The 19,845-nt window shown below is 28.5% G+C and overlaps 1 protein-coding gene across 1 annotated transcript in view; it reads right to left on the bottom strand.

Annotated features, from left to right (window-relative positions):
- LOC129975831 (organic cation transporter protein-like) overlaps positions 1–7,731 on the bottom strand; it is a 60,746-nt gene extending 53,015 nt beyond the window's left edge. The window contains exon 1 of the mRNA XM_056089067.1: positions 7,600–7,731. The gene's annotated coding sequence lies outside the window, so the exon portion shown is untranslated. The remainder of the gene's footprint in view (positions 1–7,599) is intronic.
- Between the last annotated feature and the right edge of the window lie 12,114 nt (positions 7,732–19,845).

The following is a 19,845-nucleotide window of genomic DNA, read 5'->3' as shown; positions in this document are numbered from 1 at the left end:
TTTTCAACATTGTATTTTATTGTTACACACACACTTGCATATTTTTCAACTATGCATTTCATTGTTACAATCACAAACACAGTTGCATATTTTTCAACTATGCATTTTATTGTTACAACCCCACACATATTTGAATTTTTTTCCAACTATGAATTTCATTGTTACAATCACACACACAATTGCATATTTTTCAACATTGTATTTTATTGTTACACACACACACACACACACACACACTTGCATATTTTTCAACTATGCATTTTATTGTTACACCCACACACATATTTGAATTTTTTTCAACTATGAATTTCATTGTTACAATCACACACACAGTTGCATATTTTTCAACATTGTATTTTATTGTTACACACACACACACACTTGCATATTTTTCAACTATGCATTTCATTGTTACAATCACACACACAGTTGCATATTTTTCAACATTGTATTTTATTGTTACACACACACACACACACACACACTTGCATATTTTTCAACTATGCATTTCATTGTTACAATCACACACACAGTTGCATATTTTTCAACTATGCATTTCATTGGTACAATCACACACACAGTTGCATATTTTTCAACTATGCATTTCATTGGTACAATCACACACACAGTTGCATATTTTTCAACATTGTATTTTATTGTTACACACACACACACACACACACACACACACACACACACTTGCATATTTTTCAACTATGCATTTCATTGTTACAATCACACACACAGTTGCATATTTTTCAACTATGCATTTTATTGTTACACCCACACACATATTTATTTGAATTTTTTTTCCCAATTATGAATTTTATTGTTACAATCACACACACAATTGCATATTTTTCAACATTGTATTTTATTGTTACACACACACACACACACACTTGCATATTTTTCAACTATGCATTTTATTGTTACAATCACACACACAGTTGCATATTTTTCAACTATGCATTTTATTGTTACACCCACACACATATTTATTTGAATTTTTTTCCCAATTATGAATTTTATTGTTACAATCACACACACAATTGCATATTTTTCAACATTGTATTTTATTGTTACACACACACACACACACACACACACACTTGCATATTTTTCAACTATGCATTTTATTGTTACAATCACACACACAGTTGCATATTTTTCAACTATGCATTTCATTGTTACAATCACACACACAATTGCATATTTTTCAACATTATATTTTATTGTTACACACACACACACACACACATGCATATTTTTCAACTATGCATTTCATTGTTACAATCACACACACAGTTGCATATTTTTCAACTATGCATTTCATTGGTACAATCACACACACAGTTGCATATTTTTCAACTATGCATTTTATTGTTACACCCACACACATATTTATTTGAATTTTTTTTCCCAATTATGAATTTTATTGTTACAATCACACACACAATTGCATATTTTTCAACATTGTATTTTATTGTTACACACACACACACACACACTTGCATATTTTTCAACTATGCATTTTATTGTTACAATCACACACACAGTTGCATATTTTTCAACTATGCATTTTATTGTTACACCCACACACATATTTATTTGAATTTTTTTCCCAATTATGAATTTTATTGTTACAATCACACACACAATTGCATATTTTTCAACATTGTATTTTATTGTTACACACACACACACACACACACTTGCATATTTTTCAACTATGCATTTCATTGTTACAATCACACACACAGTTGCATATTTATCAACTATGCATTTTATTGTTACACCCACACACATATTTGAATTTTTTTTCAACTATGAATTTCATTGTTACAATGAAATTCAAACTGTTTTCGCTATTTCACATAACATATTTTACCTCGAAATTTTCTTCCATTGTTGAAAGCTATGGGAAAGAAAATTTTTTTCATAATTTAGTCAGTTTAAATAAAGCATGAAGTTCCGGTTATGAGAAAGTCAATGAAGAATTAAATGATTGATCATGCTGTTGCGATTGATACCGAAGATAATTTTATATTTTTAATATTAAAATATTTTTTATGACACTCGTCTTTATTAAAAAGATACAATTGATACAATAAACAGACCAGATTGGAGTAAGAATATTAAAACAACACGATTTTAAGGACTATCACAATTTGTAGCTTAAAATGCTTTTTTGGAAGAATTCTGAATATCAAGCTATGCAAAATTGTTTTGACTGACAATACAACGATGACTTTGTAGACTGACGATTTAATTCTTCGCCAAAAAGCGACTATTTATATATTATATCAAATTTTTACTGATGTAAAAATTTAACTGACGTCACTTATGAATTTAACTAACGATACAACTCTTCGCCAAAGAACGCCAAAGTTATTTATATATTATATCAAATTTGTTCACAGAAAAATTCAAATTTTTGAGAATTTTCTTCTTTTTAGATTTTTATATAATATAACAATAGGGATAAAAACTTAATTGATTTTTGGCGAAGTATTTACTTGTTTGAGAAGGTATTACTTAAAAAAAGTAGTAAATGATAAATGGCGACTAAAACTTTTTCTAACATAAATTAATAAATATCAAATATATGCTATAAAATCAAAAATATGAATCAATTTATCAACCGTATTATATTTAATTCAAATCTCATACTGAGGAATTACTATTAATAAATAATTCTTATCTATTATTGTTTTTCTTTTGTCACAAGGTAAAAGCGATACAAAAGAAAAATTTATGTAAAAATAAATACCATTATTAAACAATTGTTATTTGATTTAATTCCGTAGAAGTAATAAGTTATAAACAAATAGATTAGCTATATTTTTCATTTCAATATTATTCATCTCATGCCTTTCTTTAATTATTTATAATATTTTAATATATTTACCGTTATTATTAAAAATATTTTAATATATTTACCGTTATATATATATATATATATGTATATATATTGTTACGAATCTGTGATGCGGCTTCCCAGCATAGTTGGGTCCATAGGAAATCCCGGAGCTTAGCGACAAACTTGGCGACTTTGGCACCAAAATAGATTATACCCGAAACATCGAGAATTTTCCCTATCCGTCCAGTAGGAACCGAGATACGTCTCGAACGTTCCTGATTGGTTGAAAGGTTTCTAGCCCCGCCTCCTGAGAACTATAAAAGGAGCTGCAGCTGCCGGGGAGGAGTAGTGAACCAGAGTCATCGTCGTGAATTGAAGAGTCTTGGACCAGTGGAGTCGTCGTAGTCGGAATCGACGGAAAAGAACTGGCCTTCCAGAGATAAGTGGAGCAGCGACGGAGTGAAGCTAGTGCTGAACTAAGCTGTGTGCTACTGTCTGCAGTAGAGTCTGTTGTATGCTGCACGTCTCGGCTGAAGATAATCGTCTTCTGTGCTGTATATAGTTGTCGTCTTTGTGCTGTCCTGTGTGTCTTCGTGTAAATAAACGTCGTTGTTTTATTTTCTACTGCCGCCTGCTGATTGAGTGTTCTCCACACCATATAACTCCCACTATCCAAACGAACCAGGAAATTTCGTAACAATATATATATATATATATATATATATATATATATATATATATTAAAAATATAATATATATATAACAGTAATATTTTTTTCATCATAATCAGTAATAATTATTTAAACCTATTTAAAGGATTATGAATTATACCAAAAAATAAATGAAAGAAATTTTTTGTTTTGTTTATTAAGATTCATTCTTAAAGAAAGCCTTTTTTATTCGCACTTGTATAATACCATTTATATAACTATGATAGATATAAAAAAAATATTGAAAAATTTAAATTTCAGACTTTTAGACATTTATCCAAATTTTCAAAATAGATTTCCTACTTCATTGTAAGTTGCATATTTGTATTCAATTATATTTGAGGAATTTCAAAAAAATAATTTAAAGAACTAATTTACATCTTTTTTTTTAAAAAAGTATTCAATTTAGAAAATTCAAAATCTAAATATTAAATTAAAATATTACTTTTTGGCATTTACTATTTAAATTAAGAAGTACAATAATAAATTAGACAGTAATAAATTATTCAAAATTTTTGAAAAATAAAAATATAAGTATATTTCAGAATCATTTCACTTCGTTTGTTGTAAATTTCTACTTTCGATAAGATCAAGAATATACGCATAAATAATATGAAAAGGCAGTTTAGAGTGAATCATAATTTTTCCAGCAGGTTTACTAATTTCTATTAATAATAAAGATGAATTTCTACGTGCGTGTCTCTGTGTCACTGTATCAATATTAACCTTTTAAAGGCTAGACCGTTTGACTACAACTACTAAAATTGATAAACACACACACACACACACACACACACACACACACACACACACACACACACACACACACACACACACACACACACACACACACACACACACACACACACACACACACACACACACACACACATACTTTGGAAAGTTTGAATGTTCACTTTAGAATGATATTTTTAAAATTTTAATTAATTAAAAATTAAGCAAACTTTTGGAATTTTTATTCGATAGTTTCAGAAAAAAAAATATTTTCTTATTACACGAAAATGAATTTTACATCATTTTAAACTCAAAAGAAATAGTCTTTTTAAGAATATTAATTTAATAATCATGCAAATTTTTTCTGAATTTTTGCCAAAATAAGGGCAGGAATATACTCGTAAATACAAAATAAATAATCTGAATAGACAGTATGAAGAAAATCATAATTTTTCAATCTCGTTTAATAATCTCTACTAATAATAAAAATGAATTTGTCAATATTGACCTTCTCAAGGCTAGACCGTATGAATACAACTTCTAAAATTAGTACAGTATAAAATTAGTATACTTTGGAGGTTATGAATATGCACTACAGAATGACATTTTTGAAATTTTAATTAATTAAAAATGAGGCGAACTTTTGGAATTTTTATTCGATAGTTTCAGAAAAAAGGATTTTCTTATTTTACAAAAATTAATTTTACATCACTTCAAACTCTAAAAAATTGTCTCTTTAATGATATTATTTTAATAATAATGCAAATTTACAAGAAAATTTGACAAAATTTTAAAAATACGATTTTTTCATCGAATTTCCACTAATAGATTACATTTCTTGTTACCCTGAATCTAAAATCACTTTCGTTAATTCATAAAACTATTTAATTGAGATATTTCTATCCATTATTGAAATCTAAAGAAGAAGGATTTTGTTTTGTGACTGTAGTTTACAAGGAAAATATAAGATAGAAATTATAAACGGAAAAACCAAATCCATTACAGCAAATTTTAGAAGATACATGAATGTTTTCAAAATGTTTAGAAGATACATGAATGTTTTCAAAATGTTTAGAAGATACATGAATGTTTTCAAAATGTTTAGAAGATATATGAATGTTTTCAAAATGTTTAGAAGATACATGAATGTTTTCAAAATGTTTAGAAGATACATGAATGTTTTCAAAATGTTTAGAAGATACATGAATGTTTTCAAAATGTTTAGAAGATATATGAATGTTTTCAAAATGTTTAGAAGATACATGAATGTTTTCAAAATATTTAGAAGATACATGAATGTTTTCAGAATGCTTAGAAGATACATGAATGTTCATAAATTCATATATCTATCAGTTCGACGGAATCATGGAGATTTAGATATATCTAAATAGATTAATTGGCAATAAATATAAATAATATTCCTGTTTAACCAATTGTTCACCAAAGTAGAGAAGTAATAAATACATTATGCAAATTCATAAATAAATAATTATTTTGACTGGCAATGTTTTCAAATTGCTTTTTTGCACTTTTTGCCCTTTTGCAATTTGCAGCAAATGAAAATCGTACAGGAAGATGACTTAATATGAACCGAATTTTTTCTGTCGATTAAAGTAATTATATAATTGATTGATGATAAAAGTAATCAAAATTAATTGCAAAAATATAAAAAATAAATATAAAAATGTAATTCTGATTCCAATTGTTTATACTTTCACTTCCCTTTTTTGCAATTTTCGGCCTTTTAAAAATTGCAAGTATATGAGAGAAAAACAGAAATGCGATTTATTAAATCATAATTTTGTCATCATAATAAATGAGTTATGTAATTCATTAATGATAAAATTAATCAAAATTAATTTTTTTAATTTAAAAAAATGTGAATACACCTATAAAGCATGAATATGAATGGTCCCATTATATTATGAAAATCGTAATATAATGATTCCGTGAATCACAATTTTGCTGTCACAATAAATAAGTTATGTAATTCATTGATGATAAATTAATTTTTTAAATTAAAAAAATATGAATAAACCTATAAAGCATGAATAAGATTGGTTACATTATATTATGCTAATTGTATAATGATTCAGTGAATCACAATTTTTCTGTCATATAAATGGATTATGCAATTCATTAAGGATATAATTAACAAAAATTAATTTTCAAAATATAAAAAATATGAATAAACCTATAAAAAATAAATAAGATTTAGAAAATCAAAATTTTGGAATCATAATAAATAGATTATAAATTGATTGACGAAAAATTAATAAAAATTACTTGTTTAAATATAAAAAAATTAAATAGGTATTTAAGTAATAATTCCGAATGATATATTTTCCCCTTCCTTTTTTTGCAATATTTTGACCTTTTGCAAGTTCAAAATTGATGAGAATTGCACAAAATGACGACTTAAGATGAATCACAATTTTATCATCATAATTAATTGAAGGCAAAATTAATTATATTTAATTTTTTAATATAAAAAATATAAATAAAAATGCAAAGAATGTTTAAAAAATGTAAATAAGCATTAAAAATGTAAATATGTTTATAAAATGCGATTATGATTAAGTATATAATCACTTAACTTCTTACAGATGGAAATCTTATATAAAGAGGAATTTTGGTGGAATTACAATTTTGCCATCTCATTGAAAATATTATACAATTGATTAATTGCAAATTTAATCAAAATTGTTATATGAAATAGAAAAAAATGTAAATATACGCATAAAAGGAATTCCGATTAATTATATTTTCCCTTTCTATTTTTGCAATTCTTGGTCTTTTGTAAATTTTAATTTGATGAGAATTATACAAAATGATGACTCAGAATGAATCACAATTTTGTCATCATAATATATATATATATATATATATATATATATATATATATATATATATATATATATATATATATATATATATATATATATATATATATATATATATATAACTAAATACAAAATTTTTCAAAGTTAATTTTTTATAAAAATATAACTAAGCATTCAAAGCATAATTCAATGCAAATAATGTAACCAAGCATGTAAAGCATGATTATGATTGGGTACATTGTCATTTACTTTCTTCAATTTTTGACCTTTGCCAGAACACAATTAAATGAGAATCTTACATAAAGACAACTATTCGCTGAATTACAATTTTGCCATCAATAAACGGTTTATATAATTTATTGATGACAAAATTACTCAAAATTAAATTTTAAAATATAAAAAAAATGTACATGCAGAAATGATTCCGATAGTTTATGTTTTCACTTACTTTTTTACAATGTTTGGCTTTTCACAAATACAAGGGCACAAGAAAAGTACAGAAAGACGGCTTAGCATGGATCACAGTTTTACCATCACGGACATCCGACTGATCTTAAGCCAATGCGAAAACACATCAAGAGTTTAAGTCTTTTAAAAGCTGCTGGTTTAGTTTTCTTTTCTTTTAATAATTAATCTCTCTGCGTTTGCTCTTGAAGTCTAGATTGTTCATTAAAAGGTCATAAACTTGTATGCATTAAGTTTTTTAATGTGTATCTTACGTATCATGATCTTCTTTTATTTTTTTTCTTTCCTTTTAGGACGCATTATTTACTCTCAAAATCACGCGATTTCTGGAAGGATTTAAGTACCTAACAATCGATAGAAAATCTCGTTAAAACTTTTCTAAGTTATTGGGAAAAGAAACCGCTATATAGTGTCGCAACAAAATTAAATCTTCTGTCTTAAAGATATACGATCACTTAAATCTGGCAATATTTTGTCTTTCAGATAAACGATCTCCTAAACTAGGCTTATTCAAAATATTGATTTTTAAGTTTAATGGATGGAAAAGTTTTTATATATCCATAATCTGTTTGAATTTTTTGTAGTTTATTTACAATGGAAGTTAAGAGTATTGATTTAAGGCAAAGTTATAAGAATTTACTGCTATATATAGCCTTGAAATTGGGTGTTATTCAACAAGATATAATTTTATATGTTTTATATAATACAACTTACTGGTTTTGAGTTCATGTAAACAATTTTATTTAGCTAGATTTATAACTATCGTTACAAATACGATTTCTTTTGTATTCATGAAAACGGAATTGGATAATACATTTATTGCTCATTTCCTGATCGAGAATATTGTATTACTGTAAATTCCAGTGGCAACACAATCTCTATCTTTAATAATAATAAAAGAGAATGTTTGTTAGATTCTACATTCATATCACTGACTCTCCGACCAGCCCGAAAGCATACGGATAAATAATACTGAATGACCGGACCGCCGTAACAGCAGCACTGGCAGGAACTATGGTTGAGTCCTAAGAGCCATCACCGATCAAGGCACAACCCTTCCCGAAGGAAGTACAACCGATCATCGATGGGAGGAGCCAGATCTTCCACCTTTTTGTGAACCCTCCAGGGTGGCGAGATCGAACCACCATACCGGAAGCAGATCATCCTCGTTTCGAGGTGACCACCCCCCGGGGGTTAGATTTGTGCTTATGATGAAAGCCATATTTATGAGATTCTGCAGGGAAGACTATTTATAAGAGTTTACTACTATGTATATAGTAGTAAACTCATATATTTTGATCAAGCTCGAGCTGCTCTCTAAAATTTTAATCAGAATTAAAAAAAAAAAAAAAGGCGATATTTCAACCAAAGATTATTGTACAGATACAGCCAAAGATTATTGTTTTTATAATGTAACCAATTTTGACTCCGTTTTAAAATTCTAAAAATTACATTTTTAAGGATATAATTAATCGTATAATTGTTATTAATAAAAATTATATGATTATTTTATCGTTTAATTTTTTAAACTTCGACAAATTTTAATATAAGTTTTTTTTTATAAATTAAAACCATAAATTTTATGGTTAAAATCAAATTAAATCCGCTTTTAATATTTTGTCAAATATATAGACTGGTCATAAAGTTTTTTTCCTGATTTAAAAAAAAATATTGTAGCAAAAAAAAAATCAATAAAAATAATATTGTAAAATTTTTTACTATAGAATAGTTACAGGTTATTATAAAAAAACTATCCGAATGTATAAGACCGTAACTATCATACCATTCACAGGAATGGAATTAAATTTTGTTTCGAGGTATTTTCAAGTATGCGATTAAGAATCACATGAAAAAAAGTTAAGTTCTAATAATTACGGTTACGGTGACAAAATTTCAAATTTTTTTAAATTGGAATGTGTTCTCCATAGCAAAAAACAATAAATAGCGTTGGAACGGTATCTGTTGCACTAAAATCACCAGCGAAAAGAGAAGAAAAGAGAAAACAACAGTGGCGAGTCTGACAGAGACTGCAATTGCTAAATTCTGCAAAAATGTCTTGATTTAAATTTTAATGATCTTAAAATAAAACAAAAACAGTTTTATGAAATTAAATAATAGGTTTTCATATAACACATAAAATAAGTTTCTTTAGGTGACGTATGTTTTAAATCAGATAGAAAATTCCAAATTTTCCTCTTAAAACAATACATGTAACTTAACTTGAAATTAAATTGTTTCAACAATTCAGACTTCAGTTTAAGAATTTTAATTTGAAAATTATTTTTTACTAAACATAAGAATGAATGTGTGCACTCGTTTCCGTCTGTATGTCTGTTTCGCAAAATAGACTGTTGTACTTAGGGTTACTAAATTTGATACAAATGTATTTCGAAGAATTAGAGTGGTTTTTCAAAGCTTTAAATTAATTTTGATTTATTGAAAACTAAGCATATTTTAACTTTTTTAGTAATAACTCAAAAATATTAACGCGCAAAAATAACGTTATCTTAAAATTAAAAAAAAATCATTAATATATTGTTTTATCAATCTTTAATCTATTAAAAGATTTATTCTTGATGTACATGTTTTGCTCAGTTTTTTTTTTAAAGTTTTTGAATATATATGTTGTCATGACCATGGAAATGCAAAAAGTGAGGAAAGAACGCCTCAGATAATGTCAAAGGTCTGGAGGACCACTGCCGCCAGCTTTGGTGCTTCAAGACTGTAAAGGATTCCCAAGGTGGATCCGTCAGCAGTAACCTGTGCCCTATCCATAGAAAGAGTTTTGCCATTGCCTCTGAGAGGTTGGACTTCTACCTGTTGGTCCGCGGGAGGTATTTTATTTCCCTCCTACCACCCAATGGTAAACCATTGGATAGGCATTCTCTTATCCGCCTCCTGGGGACGTGCTCTCTTGGGGTTACAGGATCCCCCGAGGGTTCGGATATATATGATTGTGAAATATGAATTGTGAGTGAGTTGATATGAATACAAGAATTTTAAGCATAAGCTTTATCACATTTAATTATTTATTTGATTACCTCAAATTTTAAAGCTATGGATGAATTTAATGTCTTTTAATAATAAACTTATTAACTGTTAAATTCTGTTATTGATTTATATGTCGATAATTAACTGAATTATGCAGCTGAATTATTCAATTATCTTGACGCCATTAGAATCGACTATGGATACAAGAGAAAATTCAAATGTACGTTTTAGAATTATTATTAGAATAGAATTTCTCCATTTAAGATTTATTTTAACAGTTTATTGATTTTTGTTTTAGAATTATTTTCGGCTTACTTTGATTGGGATTGAATGATTCCAAGAGCTATTATATTCTAGTAAAGACTTTTGATGTATTAAGTCACGTAATACATCAGAAGTTTGTACGATGTACAACTGTTTGTTTGTACAAAGCTAATACAAAGGAAATGTTTGCTTTGTATAGATAAAAAGTATTTTTCTTATATTTAACCATCAAAATTCAGTTCAACATCAATACACTTTCTCGCCCAAAACCACCTTGCCAGCATCTAATAAGTTTAGTAAAACTAATCCAATCACTCCTTAACCCCTTTTTTCAGTGAGCTATGAATGATTTATTGGATACTTATAGCCACAGAGAAATCTCCTGTGTAAGCGAAAGCCTCTCTCTACCATCGAAATTGCAGCTTAGAGCTAAGTAATTTTCATTTCTTCTCTAAATTGAAGGACCCTTCCGCCCCAAAGGAGGAGTCCAAGCTTCGTAACTACTATTATTCTGAGACGACCACTTTTCGGCGATTCTATCTCATTAAGGGGAGAGACGCGGAAGGATGCTAGCAATTCCTGAATTCTTCGTCATTCTTCGACCTGTGCCCTATTTATCATTTTGCCCCATTAGATACTTTTTTGTTCAATTGTTTTTCATATGTATGGGAGTATAGTGTTGTTTCTGAGTGTATTATTTTAATTGATTCTGCGAGTAATCCGAGTTTATTTTACTGTTAAGTGTAAACATCCTCTCCTTTCATCTTTCCTCTCACCCCTATTTTGACGAATTAAACCCATGCGCAAAAGCGCGAAGGGTTTTAGAATCACCAATAGTGAGAATTCAATACTAGTTTTGGAATCAACATAGTGAGAATTTTCAAAACTATGTCAAGGCCAATCTTACGAAATTGGCGACGACGTTCTTTGAAAAGGAATTGAAAACTGGTTAACTGTTTTAACAAATGCCTGAGTCTTGATGTGATAACAACGAGAAGTAACTATTTTTATTCACAACTTTTAATAGCAAATCTGCCATCAGTGACTCATATATCATTTTTTATATTCAATAGGAGTTTCAACATCTTGACTGCCGGGAGGGGTCATCGGTGACTGGTGGGCCTATAACCCTTTCAGGGGTGGTGGTCGCAAAAGAAGACACCAATTTAAAAAAAATTCAGTAAAAAAAACTATTGGCTTTAACACTCAAAAAATTTCGGAAAAGTGCAATTGGTTTCTTTTCTAATGAATAGATGGCAACAAAAACAATTAAATACTGTTTTTTATTTGTATTAACTTTATGTTAAAGTGTCTCGAGTTTTTTGTCTAAAATGTTTTGAGTTCTTAAAAATTGAAATTTTTATCAAAATCAGTCACCTGATTTCTTACAATATCCATGAGGCTTTAAATCATAATTCTTTTGAAGCTTCAAATTCATATAAGAACGAACCAAAGTGGTTGATTTTTGGGTGGTCTCAATTGGGGATAGAGCCCGTCTAGGACATTTGTTTCTTGGTTCGCTTCTCTTCTGTTTTGCCGCCTCTCACTTCCTTGGGAAAGCTATAACATGATATTTTTCAGAGAAGGGTGATATGCATAATTTGTGTTCGGGAGGGAGTTTCGTTTATTGTCTTAGGAAAAAGACACCCATATTTGAAGCCAGAAATCATTTCAGATTTGTCTTTCGTTCCAGACGGTTTCTTATTTTTAACGCTCATGCTCTGATTACTTTTTTTGAGATTTTTTCCTGTACAGTTCCAAAAAAATGTGCATAAAACACGAATATGCAAAACATGCAATGTGCCATTGTATTTTAAACAAAAAGACACTCCTACGTGTTTCAAAAGATTCCATGCCAAATAATGAATTATTCTTAATTTTTTTTCTTTCAATTTGATATTTATCAATTTAAATTTAATTGTGAATTTATATTTTTGGCCTTTCATTTAGATAGTTTTTATTCTTAATTGATATTTGTTATTAAATTGCATTGGTTTCTATTTTTTTATTATTTATATATATAAGATATAATTTAGAAATTTCGTAATAAATATGTCATAAATTGTATTTTTACTATTTTAAATGTTTCGAATTACCTAAAATATAAATAAAAGTGTTTATTAAATTAAAATATTCATAATTACTGCTATTATCATAAGAAATTTGAGCAATTATTTCGAAAGATTTTCTTACATAGAGATTGCTCTAGACGGGCGGTGTCCTCAAATAAGGACACCATCTACTGTGGATGAGGAGATATTAAAAAATTTTTATTGCAAAGACTATGGCAACACAATCTATTAATCACACTGATTGGGTTTTTCGATATATTTCAAAAATTTTAATGACACTTCCTGAAAGGGATAAAGTGCATTGTTAAAAATTCAGCGCGGCAATCAATGTGTTAAAAATGACTCCCGTATTTCTTTAGAAACTTTCAAAATTGTAGCAAATGATTTTTATAATTTTTTAATTCTTCATAATAAATCCTTGATACTCAATAGGTCTGAAAGGAAATATCATTTAATTGCAGATATTCTAAGCACAGAAGCTATACTAAAAATGGCAACACAACATTGCGAAGCCGCATCATTTTTCTTTCATAAAGAGACACAATATATTTAAAAAATAATTTGAAAATAATTAGCTCAGTAAAAAAGTAAATGCACCACAATTTTAAAACGGATTAAAGAGCATAAGATAATTTATCTGAGCTCGATATAGATTTCTAACCGCACGCAGATTTATTCTCAATTTTAAATTTACTATAGGATTAGGAATCTGTTTAGAATAAAGATAAATTATTTTAGACTTTTTAGTCCGTTTTAAAACTATAATATATTATTTTTTTATTTAAATAATTATATTTTGCTTTTTAGTCTTGTGTACATGAGATTTTGCAATAAATTTTAATTAACTTCCCAATGATAAAATTTGAGCCGAACAGATAAATAACTGAGTTAATGCTGTATTGTCTTCTAGTTCTGAGCAATATTTAAATGTTCAAATCTCAAGATCAACAGGAAGTTTTATATTATAAGATTAGTTTAAAAACAATTGCAAAATTTGAATTTGTACCGAACAAGCAAACAGACAAATCGATATGACAAGAAAGTAAATAAGTATTGCATCGTTATTCAATTCTGAGCTATGCTTGATAATTCACCTTTTTAGTTTAATGGGTAATTACATATTTTTGTACATGGGTAATTACATAATTTTGTACATGGGTAATTACATATTTTAAAACTGATTGTAAAATTTGTACCGAACAGATAAACAGATAGATAGAAAAGAAAGCGAATTAATATCGAATTGTCAACCATTTTCGAGCTATGTTTAAAAGTTTCATGTTTCTATCTCATCGGGAAGTTGCATGTCATTGAAATAGCTTAAAAACGATTGAAAAAAATTTGTTCGAAGAGACAAATAAACAAGGAGACGAAAAACTGAGTTATTATCGCATTCTCATGCAATTATAAACTATGTTTAAAGTTTCAGTTCATCGGGAAGTTAGGTTAAAATCTATCAAACAGAACATTTTTGCATCAAACAGAACAAACAGATAGGTGGACAAGAAAATATATTAATAAAAATGTTTTAAAATTATGTTTCAAATGTATTACTTGGTCTTGGAAAAGATTTGAATAACTTAATTATAAATTGTATTAATAATTTATAAATATAGTTTGAGAATTAAATTTTTAATGAAAGTTAAATTTATTTAAAGAATCTTTTAACAATATAACATTTTAAATAAGAAATTAAGTAAATGTAACATTTTTTCTGTGTCAGATTTTAGTAAACACTAAAGCTGTACTCTTGGAACACAATGCGTACTAAGTAGATGAAAACGGATTGGTAAATCCGGTCAATGACGTAAGCACCGCGAAAAGACACCTGGGTAATGTAATTGCCATAAATTCTATTCTTTGTCTTTTATCATCCTGTTTAATTTGTTATTGTAAGTTCAAAACATTGTAAAACGTATCTTAAAACAACCGCACTGAAAATAAAAAAAAGAGTAATATTTCGAGAAGAATTGTATCTTGAAGCAGATTTTAAAAAAAACCCAAAAAAAACAGGGTTAGTGGTCTCCTTAAAACGTTCTCTCATATTCTCAAATAAATATGTTATCCAACCTTCCTCTTGCATAAAACTGAGGACTTTGAATCAAGTCTTGATCGCCATGAATGCTCAAAATTCTTTTACAGATATCGCAGTTTCGTGTTTTCACATAAGTCAAGTCAATGATAATTAATCTAAATTCATGCAGAATTATAGTCCAACATGTAAAAGTCTGCAGTTTAGATTCTAAAATTGCATATTATAATTATGGTCGTGGTTTTGAGTTATCGCTTTTACTAGATGGAAAAATACAGCCGGACGGACTATCAGCCCATTGACGATTTGGTCTCAAAATTTGATCATATCTACGCTTTAGATGTCAAATTTGTGTCTCCTTCCAGTTTCTTCCGTATTGTAGTTATCGTGCTTGCCTGTACTTGGATATCTACACAAATAGACTTTCTCTGCCTGAATTTTGTTCAAAATTTGATAGAAATCTACAAATTCACTGTTTGATAGGAATCTACAATCTGTGTTATCTATAAATCAAATTTCTTTCTCGTAGTCCAAACCGTTTTTGAATTGCCTACTGTTTGATAGAAATCTAATGTCTGTGTTATCTATAAATCAAATTTCTTTCTCGTAGTTCAAACCGTTTTTGATTTGCCTGCTGTTTGATAGAAATCTAAAGCCTATGTTATCTATAAATCAAAGGTTTTCTCGTAGTTCAAACCGTTTTTGAGTTGCCTACTGTTTGATTGAAATCTAAAGTCTGTGTTATCTACAAATCAAATTTCTTTCTCGTAGTTCAAACCGTTTTTGAGTTGCCATGTTCATAGGCAGATAATACACCAATTAGCCCCAAAGCTTTCTTGCATACTCTTTAATTAAAAGTCCACAAAATTATGGACCTTGACTATGGTCGCAAATACCTTGAAGGATCAAAGTTTTATTTTCTTTCATGAGAATAGTGTGCTGCTTAGTATAGTAAAGAAAATCTATATTTACATATTTATCGTATGGCATTGGCGAACAATAATTATGGAATATCAATTTTAGGCAGGAAGAAGAGTCTTGACTGAATTTAATCTGCAATCTTTTGAGATTATTTTCGGTGATTGATTGCTGGCCTGTTTTTAATATATGAACAGCTTCCAAAAATTTGGATATATACTGTCTCTACAAGCCAAACTCAAACATCAGAGGAAAAAAAACTTGTTCTGCCAAAATATTTTAATTAAAATGTATTTAAAAAACGTCAAAAGGTTTTTTTAACTGCAATTGCACCAAATAACGCCAATTCATAAATTATAATTAACAATTTAGACATAAAAGTGAAATTTATGAAAAAGAATCCGTAAACCAAACTCGGACATCTCACAATTAAATAATCTCAAATCTGGGTAAAAATTTCTGCCGTTTCAATAGTTAACGTTATAATTGTTAAGGGGAATTTCTCAATTGTATTATTTTCATTTGCTGTGAAAGTAAACATTAATTTAATTAAAATATCTAGGCAAAGGAGCCAAACGAGCATTGAGTTAAAAGTATTAGTTATAAAGCATGATGAAGATGGAAATTCCGTACCAGATATATCAGAGCTTGTTGACAAAAGTCATTCAATGGTTCACCATAAAATAAGCATAAGACAGCCCAAAATAAGACTTTCATTGAAGCAGATCTGCGATATTTTATAAGAAAACTGAAAGCAAATCCGTTCCTAAGTACACCAAAGCTAGCTGTTATTGTTGAAAAGGAATTAGAGGAAAAAAATCAGCCTATCAACAATAAAAAATACGCTCCAGAAGGAAGATTTCATTGGAAGAAAAACTAGACAAAAGCCTTTCATAAATAAGCAAAATCATATCTAAGAATTTAAATTCGCAAAAAAAGAATTTAAATTCGCAAGGAGAATGAAAACAAGGATTTTTCTAATTGGAAAAATGTCTTATTTACTGATGAAAGCAAATTCTACATTTCTAGATCCTATGGCAAGCCTTATGTCTGGAGAAAATCGGACATGGAATTTGAAAACAAATATGAAACATGGCGGCGGATCAGTAATGATTTGGGGGTTGTTTTCAGCTACTGGCCCATGAACCCTGCATTTTATTAATAGGAGAATGGACCGGATTGTGGGCCTCTACATTTTAAAGAAAAAATTGCCGCAATGTGGGCAAAAATTTTCTCTTGGCAACAACTAGCGATTTTATCAGGATAAGGATCCGAAACATAAATATTATCGAGTGCGTTCCTGGCTCTTATATAATTGTCCTCACGTCATGGATACTCTACCCCAAAGCCTGGATATAAATTCCATTGAAAATTCATGGGAATATTTTAAGGAAAAAACCTGAGAACATGCCGTTTCCAATAAAGATGAATTGAAAGGAGTATTGTTGCAGAAATGGGAAAATATTAAATCTAATTCTTGTGAAAAATTAATGCATCTATGCCTAAAGGTCTGAAAGTGGCTTTAAAAAACAGGGGCTTGGATAAAAAAATATAAATTCATTTGAAATATTAACTAGTTTTTAAAATCTACTTATCCGTCTGAATGAACGGTTGCAATTGAATTGTGCATTATTTTTTGTTTTGTTTTGTTTTTTGAGATAATTTCTGGTTAAAATGAATTAATTTATAAGTTTTGTTATTTGTTTTTATAATTGAATAAATATTCTATTGAAAATTCATTTAACTATGTTTCTTATCCTTTTTAGTTTAAAAATTTTGGTTGTATTAATATCTTTTTTTTTGGTGTCCAAGTTTGGCTTGTAGCTACTGTATATTTTGAAATCTTTTTTACCGACTGACTCAGAATCAAAATTTGAATAAAAATACAATAGTAATCATAAGATCACATACAAATTTTATTTATTTAACCCTTTCTAGGGCCGTGGGAAGTATGCTTCTCACTAAATTTATCAATCTTTGTATGAAATTATGTAGGTTGGCATAAATTCTGACAAATTTTTTTAGAAAGACAGAAACTTAGATTCTTCAGTTACACAAAATGATGTGTCTTGATTTGTTACTTGATGTGTCTTGATTTGTTACTTGATTAATTAACCAAATTAATTAATTAATCAAATTAAATTTATCTAATAAGTTAAATGAATCCCTTTTCTTATTCTAATTTCAAACCTCAAAATATTTAACATAATATGACTAGAAAAAAAAAATGGCCCTTTAAAGGGTTAAATCAATGTTTTTTCAGTGTGCATGAGAAAGTACAGACTGACAGACTTTCAATCCATAAACGTATTTGATTCAGAATTGAATATGGATCCTCGCTTTAGATGCTAAACTATAAACCAAATTTTAATTATCTCGGTTGTAATGGTTTTGAAATATCGCGTTTACAAACAAAAAGTGCATACTAGAAAACAATTAATCCTTTGACAGATTTAGTTCAAAATTTGATGCTTATTAATATTTTAGATGCTGAATCTGTGTACCAAAATTTATTTATCTAGCTCCTGAAATTTTGTATTTATCGTGTTCTTTTATACTCAAACGGGCGGGAGGGCAATTCCTGTGGATGAATTTAATTCAAAATTTGACAGAAATCAAGATATTTCATATTAAGCCCACAATACCAAATTTTACCCATCTAGCTCAAAATGGTTTTGAATTTTTTCATTCTCGATAAACATAATTCCAAAAATACTTGAAGATCTTAAACGAGGATATTCGCAAAAGTTTAAGTTCGAATTTTTTTGACGATTTCGTTCATTTATCTTTGCATACGATAAAGTATGGAGTTTAGTTTAGTTATATTATCCCACTTTCAAGCAATATTAGGGCTATTTTGGGACGGACCAGGTAATTTTTAACTATGGACAGATGACAAGGACGACACCTGACCTGGCCCTTCCTCTCCAAACTTAAACACCACACCTGCGGGAGGAAGCGGGCTCCGATTGATTTATAGTGCACTATACCCGCTTACACGACGGTTCTCCGGGGGAATCGGGTCTCGAACCTGAAGCCCTCCGGTTCAGAAGCTGAGACTTTGAGAAGATATGGAAATGGTGTTCAAAGTAAACACAGTTCATTTGAAACCTATTTATCCCTCCCCTTTAAAATTTGTAATTTGCCACTTATTTAGTTTTCCATTTCAAATCTTAATATCTCCAAAATTAACCATTTCACAGAATAGAATATATTGTTAATGTAAATCTCTATGCAATAAGCATAATAAAGGAGTGTCCAATACTTAATAATAAATAATAATTTAAAATATAAAGAACTTCTACATTTTGATAACATTTATAAGATAAATAAGATCTACTTTCTTTATTTTTGTGTTTCTGGAATACAAAATCTAAGCAATCACATGAATTACAAGCATGACAATTGATAACACCTGTTATATATAATTATTTATTTTTTCTAGTCATCGAATATTTCAGATATTAGCACCGCTTATCCAATCAAATCTCTCAGCTAAGAATATTCTTAAATTCATTTATTATTTTCTTATTTCTATTGCATCTTTCACTGTCTCTGGAACAATACGAATATTTGTTTCTGGTAAAAACAAAACTTGTCCACCGCCTATTGCAGCTAGCATTCCAAAAATAATTGGTGGCACTACAGGATGAGTGGCTTTTCCCTGAAACAAAAATAATGCCATATTTATTTGCTGAAATATTGGTTATTTCTTATTGTCAAAAATAATGCCTCAATTATATTATCCCATTAATTGTCATTTGCGTTAAAAGTTTTGGTCAGATAAGTTATGTATAACAGTATAATTATATTCAAATTATGTTTCGTTTTGAAAATACTTGACATTTTTGAGGAAGGTCACCTTTATAAAATGATCAATAAAATCACTTCAACAAAAAAGCAAAAGACTGTGTTAAGTAACGGATGAATACTATTATTATTTAATAATAAA

The sequence above is a fragment of the Argiope bruennichi genome, chromosome 7 (genome assembly GCF_947563725.1).
Source record: "Argiope bruennichi chromosome 7, qqArgBrue1.1, whole genome shotgun sequence".
Classification (NCBI taxonomy): domain Eukaryota; kingdom Metazoa; phylum Arthropoda; class Arachnida; order Araneae; family Araneidae; genus Argiope; species Argiope bruennichi.
The sequence above is the reverse complement of the archived record's forward strand: the minus strand, read 5'-3'. Positions and strand labels throughout refer to the sequence as shown.